The 24478-nt window shown below is 38.5% G+C and overlaps 1 protein-coding gene across 1 annotated transcript in view; it reads right to left on the bottom strand.

Annotated features, from left to right (window-relative positions):
- The window catches only part of LOC122794026 (ryanodine receptor 1-like), a 2146276-nt gene that overhangs the window by 13412 nt on the left and 2108386 nt on the right, over positions 1–24478 (bottom strand).

Here is a 24478-nt window from a genome sequence, read left to right as displayed (position 1 = left end):
ACACATTAAATAACCTCCTTTGTAAATAAATTCCTTTCCACAGTAGACAGCAGAAGCTGAACTTTACTGAACACTGGTCTTGCACTTACATGTGCAACTCTGCCTGATAATTACATAACTGTTAAAAAAAGGTTAAGAAGTTAGCCAATTTTTTATAAGCTAGAGTAACACATTGAGATAATGTGTTAGTAACAACACAGCTCCTATCACATGCACCTCTACTTCCTGCAGAGAGTGCAGCAATGGATAACAGTAAAGCTGCTATGCTGATTGCTGCATCACTACTTCAGGCAGGTACCAGTCATCTAAAAGTTTTTCTGCTGTGTTGTTCCTACTTTTTTTTTTTTCAAAGAATTTTATTAAATAATTATTAAAATGAACAAATATTTCCATGAAATTATAACATTTTTTCTTTAAAGTTAAAAAACAAGAAAATAAAAAACAAATCTTCTAATATATAAACCAATGTAACTAAACTATGTACAAAGACGTTCATCATGCAAAAAAAATTCTTAATGTAGCTGTAGGATTAATAAAAATCATCTGTTTACATAAATTAATAAACTATTTTTCTAGAAGTTCATAGATGATATTCCATGAATTATATAATGTAGTATTCCTAGATGATCTAGATTTAATAGTTAACATTTCCAAATTACACGTTTCAAGGAGTATATTTTAAATTCCAAAAATGTAGGTGCTGTACTAGATTTCCAATTCTTAGTGATTGTTTTCCTAGCTATAGATAGTATAGACCAAACCAAAGGGTACTTATTCTCTTTTACACAATCAGGAACAGGAGTATTAAATAAAACAAGTGATTTAGATATAAAGAAATTATCAGTAAAATTGTTTGCAACAAATTATTGATATCATCCCAAAATTTTCTTAAATATATGCAATTATAAAACATATGAGACCAGTCAGCATTCAATTCAATATTACATCTCCAACATGTTATATTCTTTTTAGAAAATATACTTATATTATGAGGAGTGATAAATGATCTATTTAAAAATCTCAATGTGAATAATTTCCATTTTAAAGAAGAAGTAGTCATACTTGCTGATTGTAAAATATTCAATTTGTCTTTCTCAGAAGGGGGATTATTGTTAATTAAAGAAAAATATTTCCAATAATTATCTGAATGTGTATCTAAATCACATTTAATTGCCCTATAAATGTTTGATAACTTGTTATTAGCAGGAGAATTATGCAAAACTGATAAAATCATATATTGTATTAGTTTGGGAATTTTTTTCCTAATTATAGGAGACATAGAATCCAATTTATTTAATACATATTGTCTAGCTTCTTGAAGCTCTAAAAATAAACAAGAATCAAGTTTATACTCTTCCAAGAGTAAACTATTGGATTTTATCTCATTATTTATCATTTGATGCCAAAATGTTAAATGCTTTTGCTGAAATATAGACATTTTTGTATAATCTGAGGAGAAAATAGACCTGTGTGTGTAGGCTATAGGGAAGAGTAAAAAAAAGCCAATCCTTATATAGATTATATTTAAATATAACATTTTTAAATGATTTTAAAAGAAAAACTATATTAAAACTCAGAGAAGAAAATTCAGAAATATAATATTTTAACCTCCAAATAAATGGATTATTAATTATATTTAGCTTATAGGAACTGTTTATATCTTTGGTATTTTGTGACAATACCTCTATAAACTCTTTCCACTTAGCAGTATATTTCACATCAATGAGATGAGAGATTGCATTGAATACTGATGAAATTGAATACATTTCTAAATTTGGTAAGGCTATACCCCCCATTATTCCAATTATACATATGGTATATTAATGCAATCCTTGGCTTATTTGGTAACCACAAAAATTTCTGAATCGTTGAATTAAATTTTTTAATTATTTGGTAAGAAGGAGGTATAGATAAAGATTGAATTATATATAAGATTTTGGGAAGAAGGATCATCTTTATTATTAAAAGTTTATCATCCATAGAAAAGGGTAATTTGTTCCATTTATTTATTAAATTTTCTATCTGTAATAGACTTTTATTATAATTTATTTGAATGGTATCTTTAATATTGCTAGTAATAATTATACCCAAATATGCTATTTGTTGAGACTGAGCTATATATTCATTATATTCATCGGGTATATTGTATTTTTGAACCTGTTAATAGAGTTTGTGTTTTATTATTATTAAAAGTAAGGCCGGAATTTTTTTGAAAATATTCCATGTTTTTAAAAAGTTTTTGTATAGATTCCCTTCTACTCCCAAGAGTAATCAATACGTCATCTGCAAACATTTGTATTGTAGATGATATAGTGGGGTTTAACTTGTATCCTTCAATATCTATATCATGTCTTATTAAATTTGCCCATGGTTCCATAACTAATGAAAATAAAAGAGGGGATAAAGGACACCCTTGCTTAGTACCTTTTACTATTGGTATATTTTGTGATATACTAGTACCAATTTTAACATAAGCTTGGCTATCTTCATATAACAGAGTGATAAGATTGATAAAATTATTGGAGAAATTTAATTCCTTTAATAGAGTGAACAAATATTCCCATGTAACTGAGTCGAAAGCACAATTTATATCTAAACTAACTAGGGTTAAATTTGTTTTAAAATTTTTCACTGAATCAAAGTTAATATTCTTTTAATGTTATCATATGAAGTTCTCTTTATTATAAACCCCGTTTGATCACTATCAACTAATTTGGGTAAAAGTGTTTTAAGCCTTTCTGCATAAATAGACATAAATAATTTGTAATCAGTGTTTAATAGGGAGATGGGTCTATAGGAGGTACACTTTGAGGGATCTTTGTTAGATTTTAAAATAGGAGAAATAAATGTGTATTTCCAAGAAAGTGGAATTATGTTTTTGTCCTGTACAAGATTAAATACTTTATAAAGCAATTTTAGAACATTTATAGGTAGTAATTTGTAAATTTCAGGAATTATGCCGTCATTACCTGGTGCTTTATTTTGCTTTAATTTGGTAATGTGAGTTTGACGTTCTTTGAAAGATATTTGTTTATCAATAGAAATCCCTTGTTCCTCTGAATGTCTTGTTTTAGTGTATTTATTAATAAATGTTTTTATTTCCTCTTTAGAGTTAATATCAGTAGTTGTTTGGTTGATGTTTATTAAAAAATTCTCTAAATTCAGTTAATATATTATGAATTTCCGATACCATTTTTCCTTTTTTAGGGGAGAATATTTCATGAATATGATTAAATCTATTTAATCTTTTCGTTTTATTAGCAAGAATTTTTAAGGATTTAGGGTTAGAAGAGAAATTTATAAACTTGAATTTTTCTATATTGATCATAGTTTTATGTTTTAATATTTCTAGATATTTATTATTTAACATATTTATTTTATTTTATCTGATATATCTTTATCACCCATATTACTAAGTTTTAAAGTGTCTAATTTACATTGTATATCTTGCAGCTCTTTATCCCAAGTTTTCTTTTTTTTGTTGTACCAATTCAATATCCTACCATATAGATAAGCTTTTAGGGCATCCCATATGTAAATTTCTGATATATCATTAGTATTGTTAAGTTCTAAAAATTCTGTACTTCTGTAGAAATTAAATCATTAAAATCTTTTAATTTTGTGATATAAGCTGGGATCCTTTTTATATGAATATTAAAATTTGGATTGACTACCACTTCAAAAATTATGGAATTATGATCTGACAAAGGACATGAAATCACTGCTGATTTGTTTAAGGAATCTGTTAAATTATTAGAAATAAAAACTCTATCTATCCTCGAGTATGAGGTATGTCTATGAGAAAAAAAGGTGTAAAACAAAGAAGTGGTATCTGCAAAACAATTTATATCTTTCAAAAAATAAGTATCTGAAAAGTCTTTTAATAATTTAGATGATGTAGATATTCTTCTCTTCCCATTAGTACTAGAGTCTTTGTAATCTAGACTACAACTGAAATCTCCTGCCAAAATAATGTTCCCTTTAGAGAATAATACAATTTGATCTAGATGTTGTTTCACTGTGTTTATCTCTATCCCTGGGATCCAATATATGTTAATCAATGTGAAAATTCTACTGTTTATTTCTATGGTGGCTGCACAAAACATTCCTTTATTATCCTTATATGTATCTATTATTTTAGGAAAAGGCATTATGCTGTTCCATAGGATAGTTACTCCTCTCTTTTTCTTAGTATGTTCAGAACTTACTAAAATCTTATATGTTTTAGATTCAAGTCTGAATATATCCTCTGTTATTAAGTGAGTTTCTTGTAAAAATACTAACTGGGATTTATGTAACTTAAGATATCTAGTTAAATTCCTCCTTTTATTAGGATTATTTAAACCATTAATGTTAACTGATATACCTTTTAGTGTAGTCATTGAAAATTAAATGATGTAAATATAAACATACTGATCTAAGAAATACACAAGAATATATCTAACAGGAATACTATTATGATCATTTGAACAAACAGTGTAAGAGTATCATATTCTTAAAATTAAGGTTGTTTCCTACTACATAAGATATGAACGTCTGAAAAGTTATTAGAAAATATTTACAACATAAACATGAAACAAAATAGCCAACCCGAACCCCTCTGGAGTTTAAAACTCCTAACTCGAATGACATCAGTCACTCAAATCAACTTCCTATCAAAAGCAGCATCCAATCAGCTCCTGCCTAAATGTCTATAGTCATAACTATAAAAATAAGGCTTCTCATCAATAACAAACAATTTTTTGTATGAACCAAATATATAGATATAATGTTGTGTCAAGTAGTAAATTAATGACAGCTACATCTTAGGAATAAAGTACAGAATTTTCTTACATTTGTTAGTAGGTTATTAAGAACTACTATGATCTATTAATTTTTAGTTCTGTTTTAAAGTAATCACATTTGATAAGAACCTTAAAAAGAGACTATGGCATTATTTTATTACCGAAATATGGCTAATAAAGGCTGAAGTGTGATATATAGTACTGCCATAGGTGATCAGCTAACTGGGACATAGTTGTAAATGAATCACCTAAGGGCCTTCAATAACCACTAACATTGGCAGCTAATAAATAAGATGCTAATAAAAGTGATTTTACTAACAATCAACCAACATACTGATTGTTCTGAAATAAATGAACACTGCATTTCTTTGCCAGAAACCAAATATAGTGATTACTCATCAAGAAGTAAAACCAACAACATCCTGCTAGTTTTCTTATAACCAAACACCCCGGTGCAGTCTCTCATAGAAGAGTGACTAACAAACCTTAAAAGTCTGATCTTCCATTCACTGCATTAATTTGAGTTACCTCAAAGGGTCCATCACCATACTGAAAACTAGTGAAAAGGTTATATTAGTTCAAAGAAGCAAGGTGCTTAAATAGCTCCTGTATACTATATAAAAGCCTTATTTAAATATAATGAGCTTTTTATTATTCAATTATAGCTTATACTATCTTTGAGTTTTGAAAAGCTATTTCATTAACAAAACAAAAGATGAAAATTTCATATTTTCTAATGATAAACAGATCTAACCATTTTTAATGCACCTGTCCTTGCAATATTATTGCTGCCTATGTGGTACATCCCTATCAGCCTATTACACAAATGCATTCATAAAATAACTGAGATAACCTATTATATACATCTATACATTTAACATTTTGATAAATGCTTCATGAATATTTTCTCAGCAAGTCAATAGTTATAAAAATGTACATGTAACACAAGTATATAAACAGCTTGCAGCGTTATTAAATCTTCCAAAAATGCACAAATCACAACTAGTATTTCTCATCAAGATATCGGCACCCTTGTCATATATAAAGCAAATATTTTATGAGAATACTATTCGTATATAAATACATAAGGCTCAAGAATACCTATGATGATCAGAAAAAGTATTTAGGCTACATGCGTAGTATAATCCCAATTTATTTACGAGATTATTGCATATAATGTCTTACAATAAGTTGAAAGTAGTAATCTAGTTATATCTTTTTTCCGTATGCTGTATGAGGAAACAAATTTGATTCAGTAGCTTCCCGGTGAGGATCAGAAGATCAATTTACTTCGACGCCTTCATGATGACGTTTTAAGAAAGCTCCGAGCTTTCCAGCCGCAATGGATACCACAGTCTCGAGCTCATCATGAAGCTAAAGCTTTCAAAGTTCTGGCGGGAAATAGTAAGTAAAACATTACTTAACTACATATAAGGCAATGTCTCGAGACTCCCTCTATACCAAGAGAGATGAGAAAGAGAAAAAAAAAACCTCGCATACACAACACGAAGCAATGACAGCTATCAAGCAAAGCTTCACCACACTATCAACCAGACCCTCCAGTTAATCTCCGACCAAAGCACACACGCACCAAAACATACAATTAACACAAACAACACCACACATGTCTCTACAGTGCTAGAGCACCAAACCAGAGCCTCCAAATAAACACACCAACAACTCAGAAATGACAACAAAGCCTTACCATTACTCCAGCCACACTGCCACTCACATCCCGGGTCAGAAGTACCATCACTAGCACAGCAATTCTGCAACTATACATCAGGCCATCATACAAGATTCCTTTATCAAACAATTAACCATAAATCAACTAAAATACAAATACAGCAATTATAACTAAATAAAAGTTTTCCAACCACTATAAGAACCAAAATCAAGATAAACAAATATGCCCCCTAATGATAAGCACCACTACAAGACATCCGGAAGCATAGATATCCGAGACAGGAGAATCACTGCATACATGGGAATCAAACCAATAAACATTAAGATAATTAATCTTAAACAAATAGTACAAATGAAAAAAAATCCCAACAAACGACTATTCTACAAAACAAAATAGACAACTATTTAGTTAAGCAATTTACATTATATTAAATATAATACCAAAAGCTCACCTGGATGTCCGGTTTCATTTCCCCAACAGAGTGAATCAAGTGCAAATATGTACTTGTTATGATTCATCTTTTTATTTTTTTTTTTTAGGGTCAAATGTTTTCCAAGTGTTGTTCTCAGCATTCCTTTTAAGACTAGGACTGGCCCACTCCATTTCATCTACTTTTTCCAGTATGTTATTAGATTTTATATAAGTTATTGCATTGTCTAGGTTGTCAAAAATTTTAAAACCATCTTGATAAAATATTTTCAGTCTTGCAGGAAAAAGCAACTGGGTTTTTATTTTATTCTTTTTTAGTTCTCTAACTAAAGGCAAGAAAATTTTCCTTTTTGATAATACTGAAGAAGAATAGTCATTATCAAACGTATAATACTGTCCTTCAGTTTGATTGGGGAATTTGCCCACGCAGTCTTTAGTACCATTTCCTTATCATGGGCTGATAGGAACTTTACAATAACAGATTTAGTATAATTACTCTTGGTGTTTTTAGAAGTCACCATTGAGCTATGGGCTCTTTCAATACCATATGAAAGAGCCTCCGGCAGTTCAAGTACTTCAGGCAACCAGGAAGATAAACATTTTTTCCATATTATTTCCCTCTATGTTATCCGGTAAGCCAGAAATTCTCACATTATTCCTACGGGACCTGTTCTCAAGGTCATCAACCTTTGTCTGAAAAAGAGAATTTTGCTTTAACAGGAATTCAACATTATGTTCACTCTCCTGAATTCTGTTATATATCACTTAATGCAGTTTCCATTCCCGAAATCTGCTTCCTCTGTTGCAATAAATCTTCATGTAGAATGTCCATTTGGTGAGAACACTTTTCTTTGAAATTGTCAATTTTTATATCCATTTTGTCTATCTTGACACTTAGTTCCTGAATAGTAGTTAGTAATGACTGTAGTTCTTTTTTTATAGTTGTCTCTTGATGAGAAGATTTAGTGAAGCTCATCCTGTTCTTTTACTTCAGTACTTCCAAGTGTAACTTTGACAGGAAAACTTAAACTCGACTTGAAATTTTTTATACACTACCCTAATATATATTTTTAAGAATTAATTAAAATAAAAAAAAACTATTATTAGGGAAGTTTATATCAATATTTCCTGTCAATAAAGTTCTGCAAAGGCAGAGCTGATAAGAAAAGCTGCTACTCTGTGCTCATCTTGGCCACGCCCCCCTGTTGTTCCTACTTTTGAAGTGCACAACCTATGGTTGCAGTTTATAGATAATCACTCATTTTCTGATACCCACTTTATCTTACTGAGGTTCACACTTCCAGTTTGTGCAGATACAGGTGAACCACTTCATACCGTGATTATAACTTTAAATGCTGATTTGTGAATTCAGTTATTTTCTGATACCAATTTTATCCTGGTCAGGATTGCAAGGATTTCTGATTTCTGCACAAAAAAAAACTTTTACAGTAAAAACTGTTACTATTCTTTTGCCATGACTATTGTATGCAAATAAGCTTCCAATTGGCAAAGTCAGTTATTGCCTTTTAACATTTACACATACATATCTATATCTGTAGTTATCTATGAGTGACTCATTAAAGAGTGAATACCCACATGAGCAAACCTCTAAAGAGCTGACTTTAGAGTGAATGATCATAGCATCTGCATAAAAAACAAAAAAAATGAAAAATTTTTATTTTATATTTTTTTGCAGGAAGGGAAGCCCCCCTACACACCCTACTAATTATACATACTAACTCTGGGATCTTGAGAGTAAGTTTCCTTACCCTGCTGTACTGCAATCAAATTCAAAAGACTGCAGGGAAAGACTGCATCTGGAAGAACATTTACTCATATGAGTGTTTGCTTTTTTTCTTTTTTTTTTTTTTTACAAGACAAAACGCGTTCACTCATGAGCATTCATTCTTCAGAATTGTAACCCTATCTATCTATATCTATATGTAGATAAATAGATAGATATACATACATATCTATTTATATATGCCTCAAAGGGGAACCTGGTTAGGGCCTGAAGTATAGCAGTAATATCCCGTGGGTCTCTTACTGGAGGTCTGAGTAGGAAAATAGCTTTCAGAAAAGCCTTAGAAATGTTTAAAGAGGCAATAGAGGTTTGTTTTTCTCATGTGAAAGTTGGATATAGCCACTAACTATGCCTTGATTGTCAAAACACTAGCAACTTTTTCAGAAAAATGCACCAAGAAATCTAAGATAGACAGTAAAGGTGCTGTAAAAGGTCTAAAGGTTTGGAGGAAGCCCAGATATCATACTTCTTCCATTTGCTTTTGTAAATCTTCCTAGTGCTAGGTTTCTGTAATGAAGACAAATTCTGAATAATCAAAGCAGAAAGCCTGGTATCCCTGGCCATCACTAAGACTAGAGGAACAATGCAGTTAATATTGAGGCCTTTATGCTTTAGTGGAGATATCTGCATGGGTGAAATAGAAGGTCTGGAAAAGGATCCAGCACCCAGGGAGGGTGTTTCACATGAGGCCAGAGAAAAGGGAACCATACCAGCAGGGGTTAAAAGGGAGCAATAAGAATCACAGTTGCTTGCATTTCATGACTTTCTGCAGAAACCTGGTTATGAGTGGAAAGGTGGGAATGCATACAGGAGATCTGGGAGCCAATTGTGGACTAGTGCCCCATTCTTTCCTCTGGAGGAATTATGGCAATATAGCTGCTGCACTTGCTGTTCATATGGAAAATTGAAAAAAATCGCAACATGGCTAGCCCCAATGACTGAAAATTATCATTGCTGCTGATTAACTGAGGGATCACTTGTAACGCAGAATGACAGAACTGCTCAGTTTGTCCATCAATACATTAGAACTTCCCAGGATGTATTTTGAAATCAAAAAGTGTTGAGAAAACATTGCTCAATGCCACATCCTCATGCCTTCCTCGCATAATAGGTATGACCGGGTTCAATCTTGCTTGTTGATATTCAAGACCACTGTTATGTTGTCTATTTGGATGGATATCACAACCTTGAGAAGGGAATCCTGGAATGCCTGCAGTGCTAGACTTCTCTTATCTCTAAAATGTTTACATGAAGTCTGGCCTCTGTTGTCTACATGTGCTTTGAACCATCTTCCCTTCATAATGTCCCTCCTACCCCAAAACAGAGGCATCTGTAGTCACACTGGTTGTCGGTGGTGGAAGGGTGAAAGGTTGAATCCATGTGACTTTTAGGGAGGTCAACCACCGAAAAATATGGCTACTGCATACTGCTTTGAGAAGTATGGGTAAATGAAGGAGTTGGTGCATCATAGACCAACAGGGTCCACTACAGGACTCTTATGGAAAATCTCACCTGGGGTACTAATGTGACTGATGCAGCCATAAACCTGAGCAAACATAAAATCAAGTCTTGCTGGAGAGTTGGTTTACAAAGTCCACTGAACGTGGGAGAAACAGACAAATGTAGGTTTTGTAAAACCAAATTGGAAACAGCTGCACGCCTCGTTGCTGGTTGTGACATACTAATGGCAGAAGGACTATATACTAAAAGGCATAACAATGTGGCAAGATTGTTGCACTGGGGATTGTGCAAACATTATGATATTGAAGTGGCTGAAAAACACTGGAAACATGAGCCACAAAGCATCACAGAAAATGATGAAGTTTACAACACATGGGATCATCCATTACCAACAGTTCAAAATATAGATGCTAGAAAACAGGATACAGTGGTCCAAGAAAAGAAGACAAAACTAGCATTGATCACTGAAATCACCACACAAGTGACTACAGTGCCTTGCATACAGAGAGACACAAAGTCATAAAATATCAGGATCTGCAGGTAGAAATGAGAGCAATGTGGAAGAAAGATACCCAGACAGTTGCAATAGTAGTAGGAGCAGCGGGTCTTATAAAAAAAAAATCTACAATCATATTTAGATATATTACCAACAGATGTAACCCCATACAAACTGCAGACGGAGTCATTACTGGGGGTATTGCAGGTACTCCAAAGAGCACTTCTGGCTGACATCAAAGATTGAAAGAAGACTAATTTCATGAACTTTAATCGTTCTTTGACTTAAGAATGTGGTCAACTCCCATCATGGTATTAGAAACCCAAAAGACCTGGAGAAATTAAAAAAAGACAGTGTGAATAAGATAGGACCTTGGAAGTTATTCGATGTAGAGCTAGGAATCTCAGCTCTGAAAGCCTATCAATTTGTGATGTTGAATCCAGGTGGCACCCTAATAACTCTGTTGTCTGTGATGGTGTCAACTGGCTTTTGGTTAAGATTTATTATGACCACCAAATAAGGAGCTAACTGGACCAAGAAGTCCCTACACTAGGTATGCAGATCACTGATGGGTGTGGTGAGGAGCCAGTGGTCTGTGTAGGGGAACACCTAGAACCCTTGCAGTTTTAGATACACTGCAACAACTTCCATGCATTTGAACACCCTGGGGGCTTTGGTGAGATCATAGGGCAGAGTCATGAACTGAAAATGATAGCTTCCAGCCAGAAATGGAAAAATCTCCTGGACTGCCTCACTTTCTTGATATGATAGTAGGTGCCCTGAAGATCTGTTGAGCATATCCAGTCATCCTTCTTTAAGAGAGTTAGAATGGACTGAACCCATCAGGACAGAACTGTGTCTGTTTCACAAACTGGTTGAAGTGGCTTTGGCCCAGAATGGGCCTGAGGCCCCCAGGTGTTTTTTTGGAAATAAAAAGAATCTTGAATAAACTTAGAATCCTTGCTAGTCTGGTGGGTCCTCCTGGATGAGTCACTTTTGTAACAGTTTTGCTATTTTTGCTGCTGCTAATTCTTTCTGACTGGAAGGAACTGTCAGGGATTCTCTTTTTGTTTTCTGGGGAAAGCAAAGGGAATAATATAACCTTTGTTGATTATCTTCTGCACCCACAAATCTTGAGTTATGGCTAACAAGGTGTGAGGGTGCAGAGATAAATGCCCCCTAACTGTCTTCAAAGTGCAGCATTCGAGCAACCGTTCAGGAGAGCTGAAAGGGTTTCTCAGTAAAGGAACCTCGAAACCATTGATTGTGTGGGCCCATGTCAGCCCCCGGAGTGATGTCTATTGAAGTTATTTTCCCTTACTGCCCAGCAGGGGGCCTGTCTGCCAAAGCATATTGGGCAAAACCCTGGGATTTTTAAAACCATACCTTCTTCTCACTCTTCTGATTCCAGGAAAAGGTCCTTAGGGCGGTGGAAAATTAAATGCCTATTACAGAGTTTTGCTGTCTTGCTCACTTCTGGTGCGTATATCTTTCACGTTGGTCTAAGTAGTGTTCGTCTTAAAATTTTCCACAAAATCACAGAGGTGCTTCCAGGCATGCGAACAAATAGCAATGCTGGTGCCTGCCACTCTCAAATTGCCATCAGTCCCATTGGAAAGCAGGTGCGTGGACATGCTGGACATAGATTGAAGGGTGGACAGCTATGACAACATATTTTTTGGATATTTGCTCCATTGGGACCTGTTTCTGGAGAATACCAATATTTTATTGGGTTTTCTGGGAATGGACTCCACCACATCAGGATCATTCAGGCCCCGCTGACAGACCAGGTCAATGAGTTTGTCATCAGGTAGGACCACCCAGGAGGTAGACAATCCACCTGTGAAAGCTTTGAGGAATACCAATTTCCCCAGGAAGGGGGCTTCTTTGGACCAGCTCCATCTCTGTTTCAACAATTCAAGGATGCCTCCTAAAGAGACATCTTCCAGAGGGGAACTTGTGGATCCTTCCCTTTCCTCAAAATCGGTATCCCAGGCCAAAGCATCTAGGGGTAGAGATGGCTCCAAAAATCACAGTCAACTGTGATGCTGATATCTCAGTCCTGATCTCTCGGCTCCGAGACCTTTCCCGATCTGAGCAAAAGTCAAAAAGGTGAGAGAAACCATCAGAGCTGAAACTCAACAAGCTCTCTGCTCCAACAGGGTGGCTCATGTATATCACTCAGTACTGTGGGCACTAGATCCAAAGGCTAGACTTGAGAAGTAGAGATCATCACTGGAATCGTTGGTGGCAAGACTAGAGCCTCCTGTGTGGCAGGCGCTGGCAGGACCCCAACTTGCTCTATGATTGCAGGTATGGTAGTAGGTGTCCTGAAGATCTATTGAGCACATCCAGCTGTCATTCCTCAGAGGAGTTAGAATGGACTGTACCTTCTGCATCATAGTATTGATGTCAGCTTCCGACAGTCTTCTAAACAATCAAAAGGATGTGAAGTAAGAGGCCACCATATGTGGTCTGGATGATCAGTAAGTGGGTCTGTCCTGTAGTATGGGATGGCAGAGCTGAGGACTAGCTAGCTCCAGAGAGAAATGACAAAGTGGAGATGGTGAAAAGATCCTAGTCTGCTCCCCTGTGGAAGAACCTGATTATCTTGGGGTTTTGGGCGCTGGGCTTGACTGCTCCAGAGATCTCTTTCATGAGTTTTCTTTTTGTTTCTCTTTCTCCCTCTCTTTCTTTTTACTTCAATATCTCTAATTTTCTTTTTTCTTAGTTGGCCTCAACTTTTCTGGCTTCTTAGCAGTAGGAGAGGCAAAAGCAAAAATAGAAGCAGTTGGATCTCCAGCTTGGGCAAAGAGAAGACCTTTGAGAACATGTTTGTTTCTTCTGTTAACAAGAGCCCTGGACCCCAAAGTAGGCACAGGAGTTGCAGTTTAAGTCTAAATTATCACCGCTTAAACTCTAAAACACACAGGGTGTGAGGATCCTGTGGGGAGACATTGTGCCCACAGGCACTACATTTTTTAAAACCAGAGACTTTGACAGCCATTATCTCAAGATAAAATCCCCCCAAAAAAACAACAAAAACCACAGCAAAAGAGAGACTAGCCAGGCAGTAACAATAAAACTCATTCCTATCTAAATATAAGAACACACACATATATATATATATATATATATATATATATATATAGATTCACTTTACATGCTTGACATTTTAAAATAGTGCCTTTTTTAGGTGGTGTTCCAAAGACCAAATTACCACTGTAAAACAGTTACAAACAAATGTGATATAAGGGTCATGCTGCTCAATGCTAGAAGTCTAAATCTCAAAATGCACTCACTCAAAGCACTCCTTAAAATGGAGAACATCGACATTTGTGCTGTGACAGAGACCTATTTCAAGGCAGCAGAAAGCACCCCTGCACTACCAGGCTATAACTCATTCCACACCTTTCGGCACCAAACTTGGACCAAAGCTCTAAAGGCAGTGGTGTTTCCATATTCATAAAGGATGCCCACACCTCTAGACTGGTAGCCCAGCATAGCGCATCTAAAATACTTCCGGTGCAGCTAATATTGGGTAAAGACAGCGATTCAGGTTGTAGCCTGCTATAGGTCCCCAACCATGTCCCAAGACTCACACTCCATGTTCCTAGGCACCCTGGAGAATATTTGGGTCCAACCTAACACTCGCATACTGGGCAAATTCAACTACCCTCCATTAACTGGGAAAACTACTCATGTACCAATACACTTGCCCAACGTTTCCTGGAATTCATTAATTCCGATGCCCTGGACCAGCTTGCTCTTACCCCCACTAGAGGTAGCAACATCTTTGACCTGGTCATTACTAACATGGGCGATCATTGCTCTACACCAGTAGTCATCTCCTCCCTGGTTAGATCCGACCACAAACTAATCACCTTGGAACCCCCCCCCCCCCCCCGCAAAGGTAACCCCTTCTCCAAAGCTAACTTTAGGCTCCTAAAAACAGAGGTGGCTAACTTCACTGCGCCCATCCAAATGGAGAATAGTTGCCTGACCGCCGAATCATACACCCAATGCATTGTACGAACACATACACAAATGCATGGATCTCGCCAAACCCAATAGAACCAAGATCTGCTCCTCCAAAAAAAAGGAAGCCACTCTGGTGGTCCCCTGCCATAAACAAACTCTACAACAGAAGGAGGAAACTGATGCAGAATAAAGTAAAGTCCCCAGACTGGAAAAACTCCCTTATCAGCCTCAACAAAAAGTTGAGATCCTTCATCAAATCTTCTAAAGCTAGCTATGAAAACAGAATTGTAGCAGCTAGTAAAGACAACCACAAGGCCTTCTATAGTTATGTAAAGGATCTCCATGGCAATACCTAGATATGCTCTAAGCTACTGCACAATGGTACCTCCTATATTGAGCCAACAGATATTGCCAATATACTGGCCGACAGATTCAGTGCCAACTTTACCCCTCCCCCCAAAGGACCAATCACAATACCAGTAGATTGCCTGGCACCCAGTATTATTGCTGCACAGGTTACAACAGCACTGTCCAAGGCCAAGAATACAGCTTCTATGGGACCTGATAATATCCATGGCTGTGTTCTACATGAACTACAGAGTGAACTGGCACCTCACCTGTGTGCCCTGTTCAATCACAGCTTCACCTCAGGCTTTGTCCCTTCCAAATGGCGTACTGCTATAGTCATCCCTCTCCATAAAGGAGGAGCGACTACAAACCCTGGGAACTATCGCCCCATTAGCCTGATGAGCCTGATATGCAAAGCTATGGAACGCATCATCAATGACTTAATAAACAAGGATACAGGGAATCTCCAAACTCTGGATCCTACACAGTTTGGTTTTGTGAAGGGTAGATCACGCCTGCTCAACTTGGTCATCTTCTTTGAGTCCGTCACCAGAGCTGTGGATGAAGGCAAGGTGGTTCATACAACCTACCTTGATCTGGCCAAGACTTTTGATACCATTCCCCAGTCAGGAATCATAGAAAAACTCACTAAGCTAGGCATCAACCCCTATATCACTAAGTGGGTTGAAAACTGGCTCACAGATAGAACCCACAGTGTGAAAGTAGCTGATTCCAACTCAGACTGCAGACCAGTCACGAGTTAAGTCCCACAAGGTTCAGTCTTGGGTCCTCTCCTGTTTGGTATCTAATTCTCTGAAGTCCAGGCCAACATGAAGAGACTCTGGCTGACAAAGTTAATAGACGATTGCAAGTTGGGAGCTATTATGAACTTCCCAAGTGATGCTGACATCCTACAGAGAGGCCTCACTGAGACCAACGATTGGTGTCAGAACCATGGCCTTAAGCTCAATGCCAAAAAAATGTGTTGTCATCCCCCTTGGGAAAAACCCAGTTCCCTTGAATTACCACATCGATGGTAGTCCACTGAACACAGAAGCCATTATAAGAGATCTGGGAACACAGGCTGACAGCAACCTCTCTTTTGACCACCACATTGCCACTGTGGGCAGAAAGACCTTCTATGTGGCACATCTCATTACTAAGGGTTGTGCATCCAGAAAGAAAGCGGTCATTGTCTCCCTCTACTCTTCCCTCATTAGGCCAGTCATCGAGTAAATTGCCCCATTTGGCATGTACCTCACTAGACACCTGCAACTACTGGAGATGCCAGAAAAGTACCTCACAAAGAGGATCCTAGGCCTTAAACACTTGTCATATATGGACAGACAAAAAATCCAACTATTCTCTGCTTCATATCGCCTACTTAGAGGCGATCTCTGCTTGACTTACAAAGCCATGTCTGACCTAGCTCTGTTAGAAATGCTACATTTAAAGAAATCCCAATCCCTCCACACCACACGCTCCAGAGACCTCAAACTCAATACCAGAATCAACATAACATGCTGGAGGGACAGGTTCATAACCCATAGACTGCCCATGCTTTGGAATAGACTTCCCATACATGTCAAGCAGAGCGCCTCACTGGACCTCTTCAAGAAAAATCTTGATGAGTGGATGCGAAATAGAAAATTCACCCCGGGGATCACTCCAGTGGCTCTACTCGACAGAGGCACTGGGAACTAAGGTTGGGTGGCACGATGCCAGAGTAATCCTATGGGCTAGGCTTGTAAACACTCCAGGGCCATTAGCCTAGTACACACCTATGAACCAATATAATCGACATTTTAAAACATCGAACCTATAAAGAAAAAACAAACAAAACAAAAACATTTTCTAGGACGTTTTTGCAGGGGGGCTGCCCTCCCCCCACTATTTAAATATACCAACTCTGAGATCGCACTATAGAGAGGAAAAGGGAAAATTTCCCATTCTGCTCTGTATGGAGATCTCCACTTAACACGTTCAATGTTTTAAAATGTCGATTATATGGTCTCGGCCATATGAAATTCGATGCTTTAAAACATTGAGCATGTAAAGTGAATATATATATATATATATATATATATATATATATATACACACACACACACACACACACACACACACACACACACACACACACACACACACACACTCACACACACACACACACACACACCCTCATATGGGTCTACTGTATAACTTCAAAAATACACATCTTCAAAATTAGACAGTAGACCTACACCTCCGCGAAAGTGCACTTCCGCGAACATCGGTTCAACGAACCGATAAAAACCTATAAAACATTGTTTTTGCAGGGGGGGCCAACCCAGCCTGCGCCCCCCCACACCCCCACCCCCACTACTTAAATACACAAACTATGAGATCGCACTACATTGGGGAAACACGTAAACTCCCTTTCCCCACTGCAGTGTGCTTTGGCACCCGTGTTCCTTCGCGGAAACCGAAACTCCACTGTTTGTTTTCGAACCAGTGGATTTTCAGTGTTTTCCAGTAGACCCATATAGATATATATATATTTGGAGGGGTGGAAGGTAAGCAGAAAGACTCCTGAAAAAATCTTACAAATAAAAAATTATAATTGTAGCAATTAAAGTTTAAATACAGGCTAACTACACCTGGCAAATGTAAAATCCCACAGAAAGAACAAACTGCTAGAGAAAAGAAAAAAAAAATACATTTATCTAAATAATTGAGTGTACAGCCCTTACAATTAGATCTTGACTGAACAGGCGGCAAATGGGATCTGAAGTATTCTTGGGACAAGAGGGAATTATGGGTAGGGGAGGAGACTTAGCCCTAAATCTAACAGAAAAAAGGTGCCAAGGTTGGATCCGATCAGATCTGATAACTTATCTGCTGAGTCTAATAGAAAAGACAACATCGCATCCTGTTTTAAACAATGGTCTTGCATAAAAACAAATCCTGACTGGATGGTCAAAGTCCCAAAGGGATATATTAATTTACAGAATTTACAGGAAGAATCCAGAAAAAAACAAGATTGCCTGCTTATGACAAGAACTCAGTATTCCATGACTAAAAACATTTCATGATGTATCCATTTCTTTTCTTCCTCACTAACTTTGGCTTCTGAGTCAAAGAGCAAAATACTGCCTGTTGCATGCAGAAATGAATACTGGGTGAAAATGAATGCTATGTACTTATCATTTATTTATTTATTTATTGACATTTGTTAACCGGGTTTGTCCAACTGGGATTGTGGCCCATTTTCAGTGGAGACCCGAGGAGAAAAGCTCCAGTAATACATTTTAAAACAAGTACAATTTTAAACAATATTGATATAATAGCTGTTATAGCAAAACAATTCACATATGTTGGGTTACATGCATAAAGTTAAAGTTGCATTAAAAAGAAGCTAAGTAACAATTTTACATTGATATAGTTCAATAGGTCAACAATAAACATTTTTTGTTTGTATAAAATTGTGCAAATGCATAGTAGACACATTGGAGAGAGAGGTGTAATGAAGTACTAAGTATTGTCCTTTTGAGGGTACATAAAGGGATCATAATAACAGATAAGTGTTGTCTGCTTTCATCTTTCCTCAATGGATGGGTTACCAGATCCAATTAAGATCCGACTTTGACCACTCTCAGAATCCAAGGCTCAGGCTCCACTCATTACCCATAGTTGCCTTCCAAGCAGCAAATGACCTCAGATTAAGTTTGCCCATACCATTATAACTAAAACCTGTTACACTTTTTTCCCAATGAATATAGCACAAACAAGGAAGTAACTCCTGAAACAGTGCCTGAAGAGTACATGACAGACAATCATCAGTGAAGTCATTCCAAAAGCAATAAAATATGTTTAAAGTTGTTTTTGCACCTGCACTTTTAAAGTTTGTCCTGTTTGTTGCATTTACCTGTTGAGGCTACACACTCAAGTGTGCTAGCCTGTGTTACATATTTATTGCATTTTCCTGCTGTTTGTTGCAAAAAAAGAAAAAAAAAATTATCCTTGTTTCCTGAATTTCCTGACCTAGAGTAGTCCAAATACAGGCATTGCTGTATTCTGGACTTTTGGAAAGTTCCTGTGTTGCCCATTTGCTTTCTTGGATAAAGGGAGGCTTCTTTGTTCACCAATGGCAATGGGGAGCTTGTAGCAGCCTATCTATCCCTGGAGGAGTGTTCCCAGCACAGGAATCTGGTAGTGTATTGGCCGTTTTGGGCCAATTTCTAGCTCTTTCAAGTCCCCCCGTATAAAACCTGCTTTAGCACGGCTTTGCGCGATTTTGCGCATAGCGCAGCATTGGGCAGCGCCGCTTAATTGGGTTTAAACCATTCTTGGCTCCACAAAGTCTGCTCTTCACTTTTTCCCTTAGAACTGATCTAGTTCTCATAATAAACACCCTATCCCCACTCTAAAGCCTGGCACTTGCTCACTAAAGCAATTATACAAGTCAGCACTAAAAAATTAAAAGCACTACACCCTCACAAACTCCCCTTGAGTACTTTGTTCCCCATTGGCCCTTTTTTCCAATTATAAAGGAATTCCAAATACTATTCTAGCATGTCCAAAGGTCAGTTGTCATTCTCCTCTCCGGGCCAGCTGGTGAATCTGGGAATCTTGAGGCAATGTTACAACTGCCTCATGTACACAGACAACCCTCTCCTCCTCCCAACAAATTCCAACACATGTGAGAGATGCAACCATATAGCCAAATTGGAGGCTAAGCTCTCTCAACTCAGTACTGGCGCAACCAGTCAGGAGGAGAAGGAAACCACTCTCACTACAATTCCAGTCTCACACAGACCTACCACGACAGCAAACCAAACACATAAACACACAAAAACATACTCGAAGGCTCTAAATAAAAATCTGCCTAAGCAGCAGAGACCTCCAAAGCAGACACCCAAGCAACCGCTACCCCAAAACAAAACACATGCAACAAATAGCTCACAAAGCCAGTGTGCTGAACAGTCACAGCCCTTAAGGCTAAACAACACACCTGATACACTTGTAATAGGTGACTCTATCGTCAGGCACACTGATGTCCCGCTCACCAGGCTGAACAAGGAGAAGGTCACGGTGAGCTGCCTGTTGGGTGCTCGGATCCGCCACATAACACAAGCACTCGGGTCACTCCAGGGCAAGTACAAATATGACTCAGTCATTGTCCATGCTGGTGTGAATGACCTGAGACGTACCTCCCTGGACTGCATGAAAAGAGACAGAGGAGCTCTCTGAGCATGTAGCCCAGGCCGGTACGACCCTGACCTTGAGTAGCATCTTACCCTCACCAAGAATGGTGCCACAATATGAAGACAAGATGATCAATTTCAACAATTGGCTTAAGTATTGGTGTCATTCAAAGGGGATCCAATGCCTGTCTGCCTGGGATGGCATGCTCGACAAGCCACGATGCTTTGCTAGGGACGGCTTGTACCTGTCACCCCTGGGCTTTCGGATATTGGCAAAGGCTCTTGCCACCCCCATAGTGCCTTTTTTAGGCAAGGCTCAAAAGACAAACCCACCTCCATAGGTATCACAAGGGATAAGAAACTAAGAGTAATGCTACTCAACGCTAGAAGTCTAAACCTCAAGATGCATGCACTCGAAACTCTCCTTAGCATGGAGAACATCGATATCTGTGCGGTAACAGAAACCTGGTTCAAGGCTCCCGAGAGCACCCCAGCACTACCAGGTTATACCTCATACCATGTTTTTCGGCCCCAAAACTTGGACCGAACCACAAAAGGAGGGGGAGTATCAATATTCTTCAAAGATACCCACACCTCCAGGTTGGTGGCACAGCACGAAGCATCAGAGACTATCCATATGCAACTAACAGTGGGTAAAACTGCCTTCCAGTTTATAGCCTGCTACACACCACCCTCCCAAACCCAGGAACCCCACTCGGCCTTCCTGAGAACACTGGAAAATATGAAGGTCTCTCCAAACACCATTATATTGGGCAAATTCAACTACCCTGACATAGATTGGGAGCATTACTCTAGCTCCAACACCCTAGCCCGAAGGTTCCTAGAATTTATAAACTCAAATGCTATGGAACAACTTGTTGCCACTCCCACAAGAGGGGAAAACATACTGGACCTGATCATCACCAACATGGGGACTCTATGCTCCAGACCAGAAATGTATCCCTCACTGGTAAGATCAGACCATAAACTAATCTCACTAGATATTCACATCCCGACCCCAGCCCCTGCCCAGAAAACCACAGTGAAAAACTTCTCTAAAGCAAATTTCACACTCCTCAAAACCGAGGTGGAATCCTTCAATGCCCCCGGGCCTGTGGAAAATGCGGCCCAGACTGCAGAATACTTTATAAACGCATTCTATGAACACCTTCAGGAATGCATGGATCATGCAATCCCAAATAAAACCAAGACCCAATCCTCCAAAGTTAGGCGTCCTGTCTGGTGGACCCCAGCCATAAACAAACTATACAATAGAAGGAGGAATCTACTACATGATAGAGCAAAATCCCAAAAAGGGAAGGCATCTCTGATCAGTATTAGCAAAAAACTACGGGCACTCATAAAATCGTCTAAGGCCAGCTTCGAGAGAAAAATTGCAAAGGACACTAAGGATAATCACAAGGCTTTCTTTAGTTATGTTAGGAACCTGGGTGGGAATTCCCAGATATGCTCAGAATTAGTCCAAAATGACAAAAAATACACCGAACCCACAGACATTGCCAACATCCTAGCTGACAGGTTCAGCGCAAACTTCTCCCCCCCTTCCCCACCAAAAGGACAAATATCTATCCCAGCAGAGTGCTGCCCCCCCCCTAACATCTCAGATGCTCAGGTAAGAGCCGCCCTCTCCAAAGCAAAAAACACAGCATCAATGGGACCAGACGGTGTCCTGGGCTGCGTCCTACATGAACTCCAAGAAGAACTAAACCCAAACATAAAACTACTGTTCAATCTCAGCCTTACTACAGGACATGTACCCAAAGAGTGGCGTACAGCAACAGTGGTCCCTCTCCACAAAGGTGGTGCCTCAACGGATCCTGGAAACTATCACCCCATAAGCCTGACTAGCTTGGTCTGCAAAGCTATGGAAAGGATCATCATGGACCTCATAAATAAAGATATTGGGGACTTACAGACACTGCATCCTACCCAGTTCGGCTTTGTTAAGGGCAGATCCTGCCTCTTAAACCTGGTTGATTTCTTTGAAACAGTCACCAAGGCCATTGACGAGGGGAAGGTGGTCCACACAGCCTACCTGGACCTTGCAAAACCCTTCGATACAATACCCCTCTCAGGCATTATAGATAAGCTCACCAGCTTAAATATAAACCCCTATGTCACTAGATGGGTTGCAAACTGGCTCAAGGACAGAACCCACATGGTTAGAATTGCTGCAGCCATGTCAGACTCCAAACCAGTTACAAGTGGCGTCCCACAAGGCTCAGTCCTGGGACCTCTCTTGTTTGGTATATATTTCTCGGAGGTACAGGCTAACACAGAAGGACTGTGGCTGACCAAGTTCGCAGATGACTGCAAACTGGGCGCCATAATAGACTCTCCAGCCAACACAAGCATCCTACAAAAGGGCCTCATAGAAACAGACAACTGGTGCCAGAGCTATGGCCTCAAGCTAAACGCCAAAAAGTGTATAGTCATCCCCTTTGGCAAAAACAAAGTGCCCACAAATTACTACATAGCTGGTAATCCATTAAGTACGGAAGAAGTAATTAGGGACCTGGGAACCCACATTGATAGCAATCTCTCATTTGACAACCACGTGGCCAAAGTGGTTAGAAAAACATTTTATACAGCCCACCTAATCATGAAGGGATTCACATCTAGATCAGGGGAAGTCATCATGCCTCTTTACTCATCCCTCATCAGGCCCATAATTGAGTACAATGCCTCTTTTGGGATATACCTTACCAGACACCTGCAGCAACTGGAAAGACCCCAAAAGTACCTCATCAAGAGGATCAAAGGGCTCAAACAGATGCCATATGCTGCCCGGTTAAAGAAATTCCAGCTGTACTCAGTGGCATATCGCCTGCTCAGAGGCGATCTGTGCCTGACGTATAAAGCCATTTCCAACCCAGAATTAATGAACATGCTGCACCTCAGAAAATCCAAATCCCATCAAGCTACGCGCTTGAGAGACTTGAACCTCAGCACTGAAATAAATAGGACATGTTGGAGGGACAGATTCATAACCCAGAGGCTCCCTTCACTCTGGAATAAAATCCCAGTCCAGGTTAGGCAGAGTCCCTCATTGACTCTCTTCAAGAGGAATCTTGATGAGTGGATGGGAGATAGGTTTACCCCGGGTATCACTTCTGTGTCACTGTTGGACAGAGGCACAGTATACTAACCTCAAAAAAGGGCATAGCAAAATTCATTTAAAATGGGTGGCGAAAGCCAAACACACTCTGGCTAGGCTTATAAATGCCCTAGGGCAGATAGCCTAGTATGAACCTATGAACCTATGGCATCAGGAAGGGGGAAGGAGGGAGAGAGGTGAGTTGAGGAAGGATGGAACCAGACAACATGGATGTATCTTTGTGGTAAGTATGTAACTTTCATATCCAATGTTGTCTCTTCTGGCCATTCCTCAATGGATAGGGCAGAATCCCCAGCTAACATAAATCTTGGGAGGTCTCATGGAAGTATATTCCAAAGAATAGCTAAACCAAAGGATGCTCTGGACCTGGACTGTAAATCTAGTTTATAATGAGATATGAAGGTATGGGCATTTGACCAAGTGGCTACTGCACAGATGTCATCAACTGGCACTTTGGAGAAAAAGCCCATTGAAGTGGCAACTGACCTGGTAGAATGAACTTTAAGAGTCCCAAGTAAAGAGATTCACTTCTCTTTATAGACATGGGAAGTACAGTCAGAAAGCCAGTGTGAAAGTGTTACCTTGGATGCTCCCTTACCTAACTTTGCTGAGTAAAAGGACACATACAATTAAAATTCTTAGTATAATGCAAATAGAACCTATGTTGGCAATGCATGTCAAGAAGATGTAGGATGTATACACCTTTAATGGAAAATGTGGAAAGAACCAAACTCCACTCTTCCTCCTTAAACGCAACTGAATTCACACTTTTAGTTGAAACAAACAGACACAGTTGACTAAGCGCTTTCATCTAGGATTACAGCTAAAAAGGCATCTTCGGTGGAATAAAAGACCATCCTTTCATTTTGAGCTGCAGCTTTATTTTAAATGTGAAAAGAAAACAGGAAGGTCGATAGACTCACTGAGTAGTGATTCAGATGCTGCCTTAAGGAGAAGGGATGGTTTTGTTCTCAAGGCCTCTCTGTCTTTGTGGAAGACCAAATAATGAGTTTTACAAAATAGGGAGTGAAGTTCAAGAAAAGGATCTCTAAGGAGAGGTCATAGCAGGAAGGTGACCTTTAGGAAAGCATTAAACAATTTCAGGGAAGCAATGGGCAATTGTTTTTTTTTTCCAATCTGAAAATCTGAGATTGCTGCCAATT

The sequence above is a fragment of the Protopterus annectens genome, chromosome 1.part0, assembly GCF_019279795.1.
Source record: "Protopterus annectens isolate FY-2018-M chromosome 1.part0, PAN1.0, whole genome shotgun sequence".
In the NCBI taxonomy this organism is placed as follows: domain Eukaryota; kingdom Metazoa; phylum Chordata; order Ceratodontiformes; family Protopteridae; genus Protopterus; species Protopterus annectens.
The sequence above is the reverse complement of the archived record's forward strand: the minus strand, read 5'-3'. Positions and strand labels throughout refer to the sequence as shown.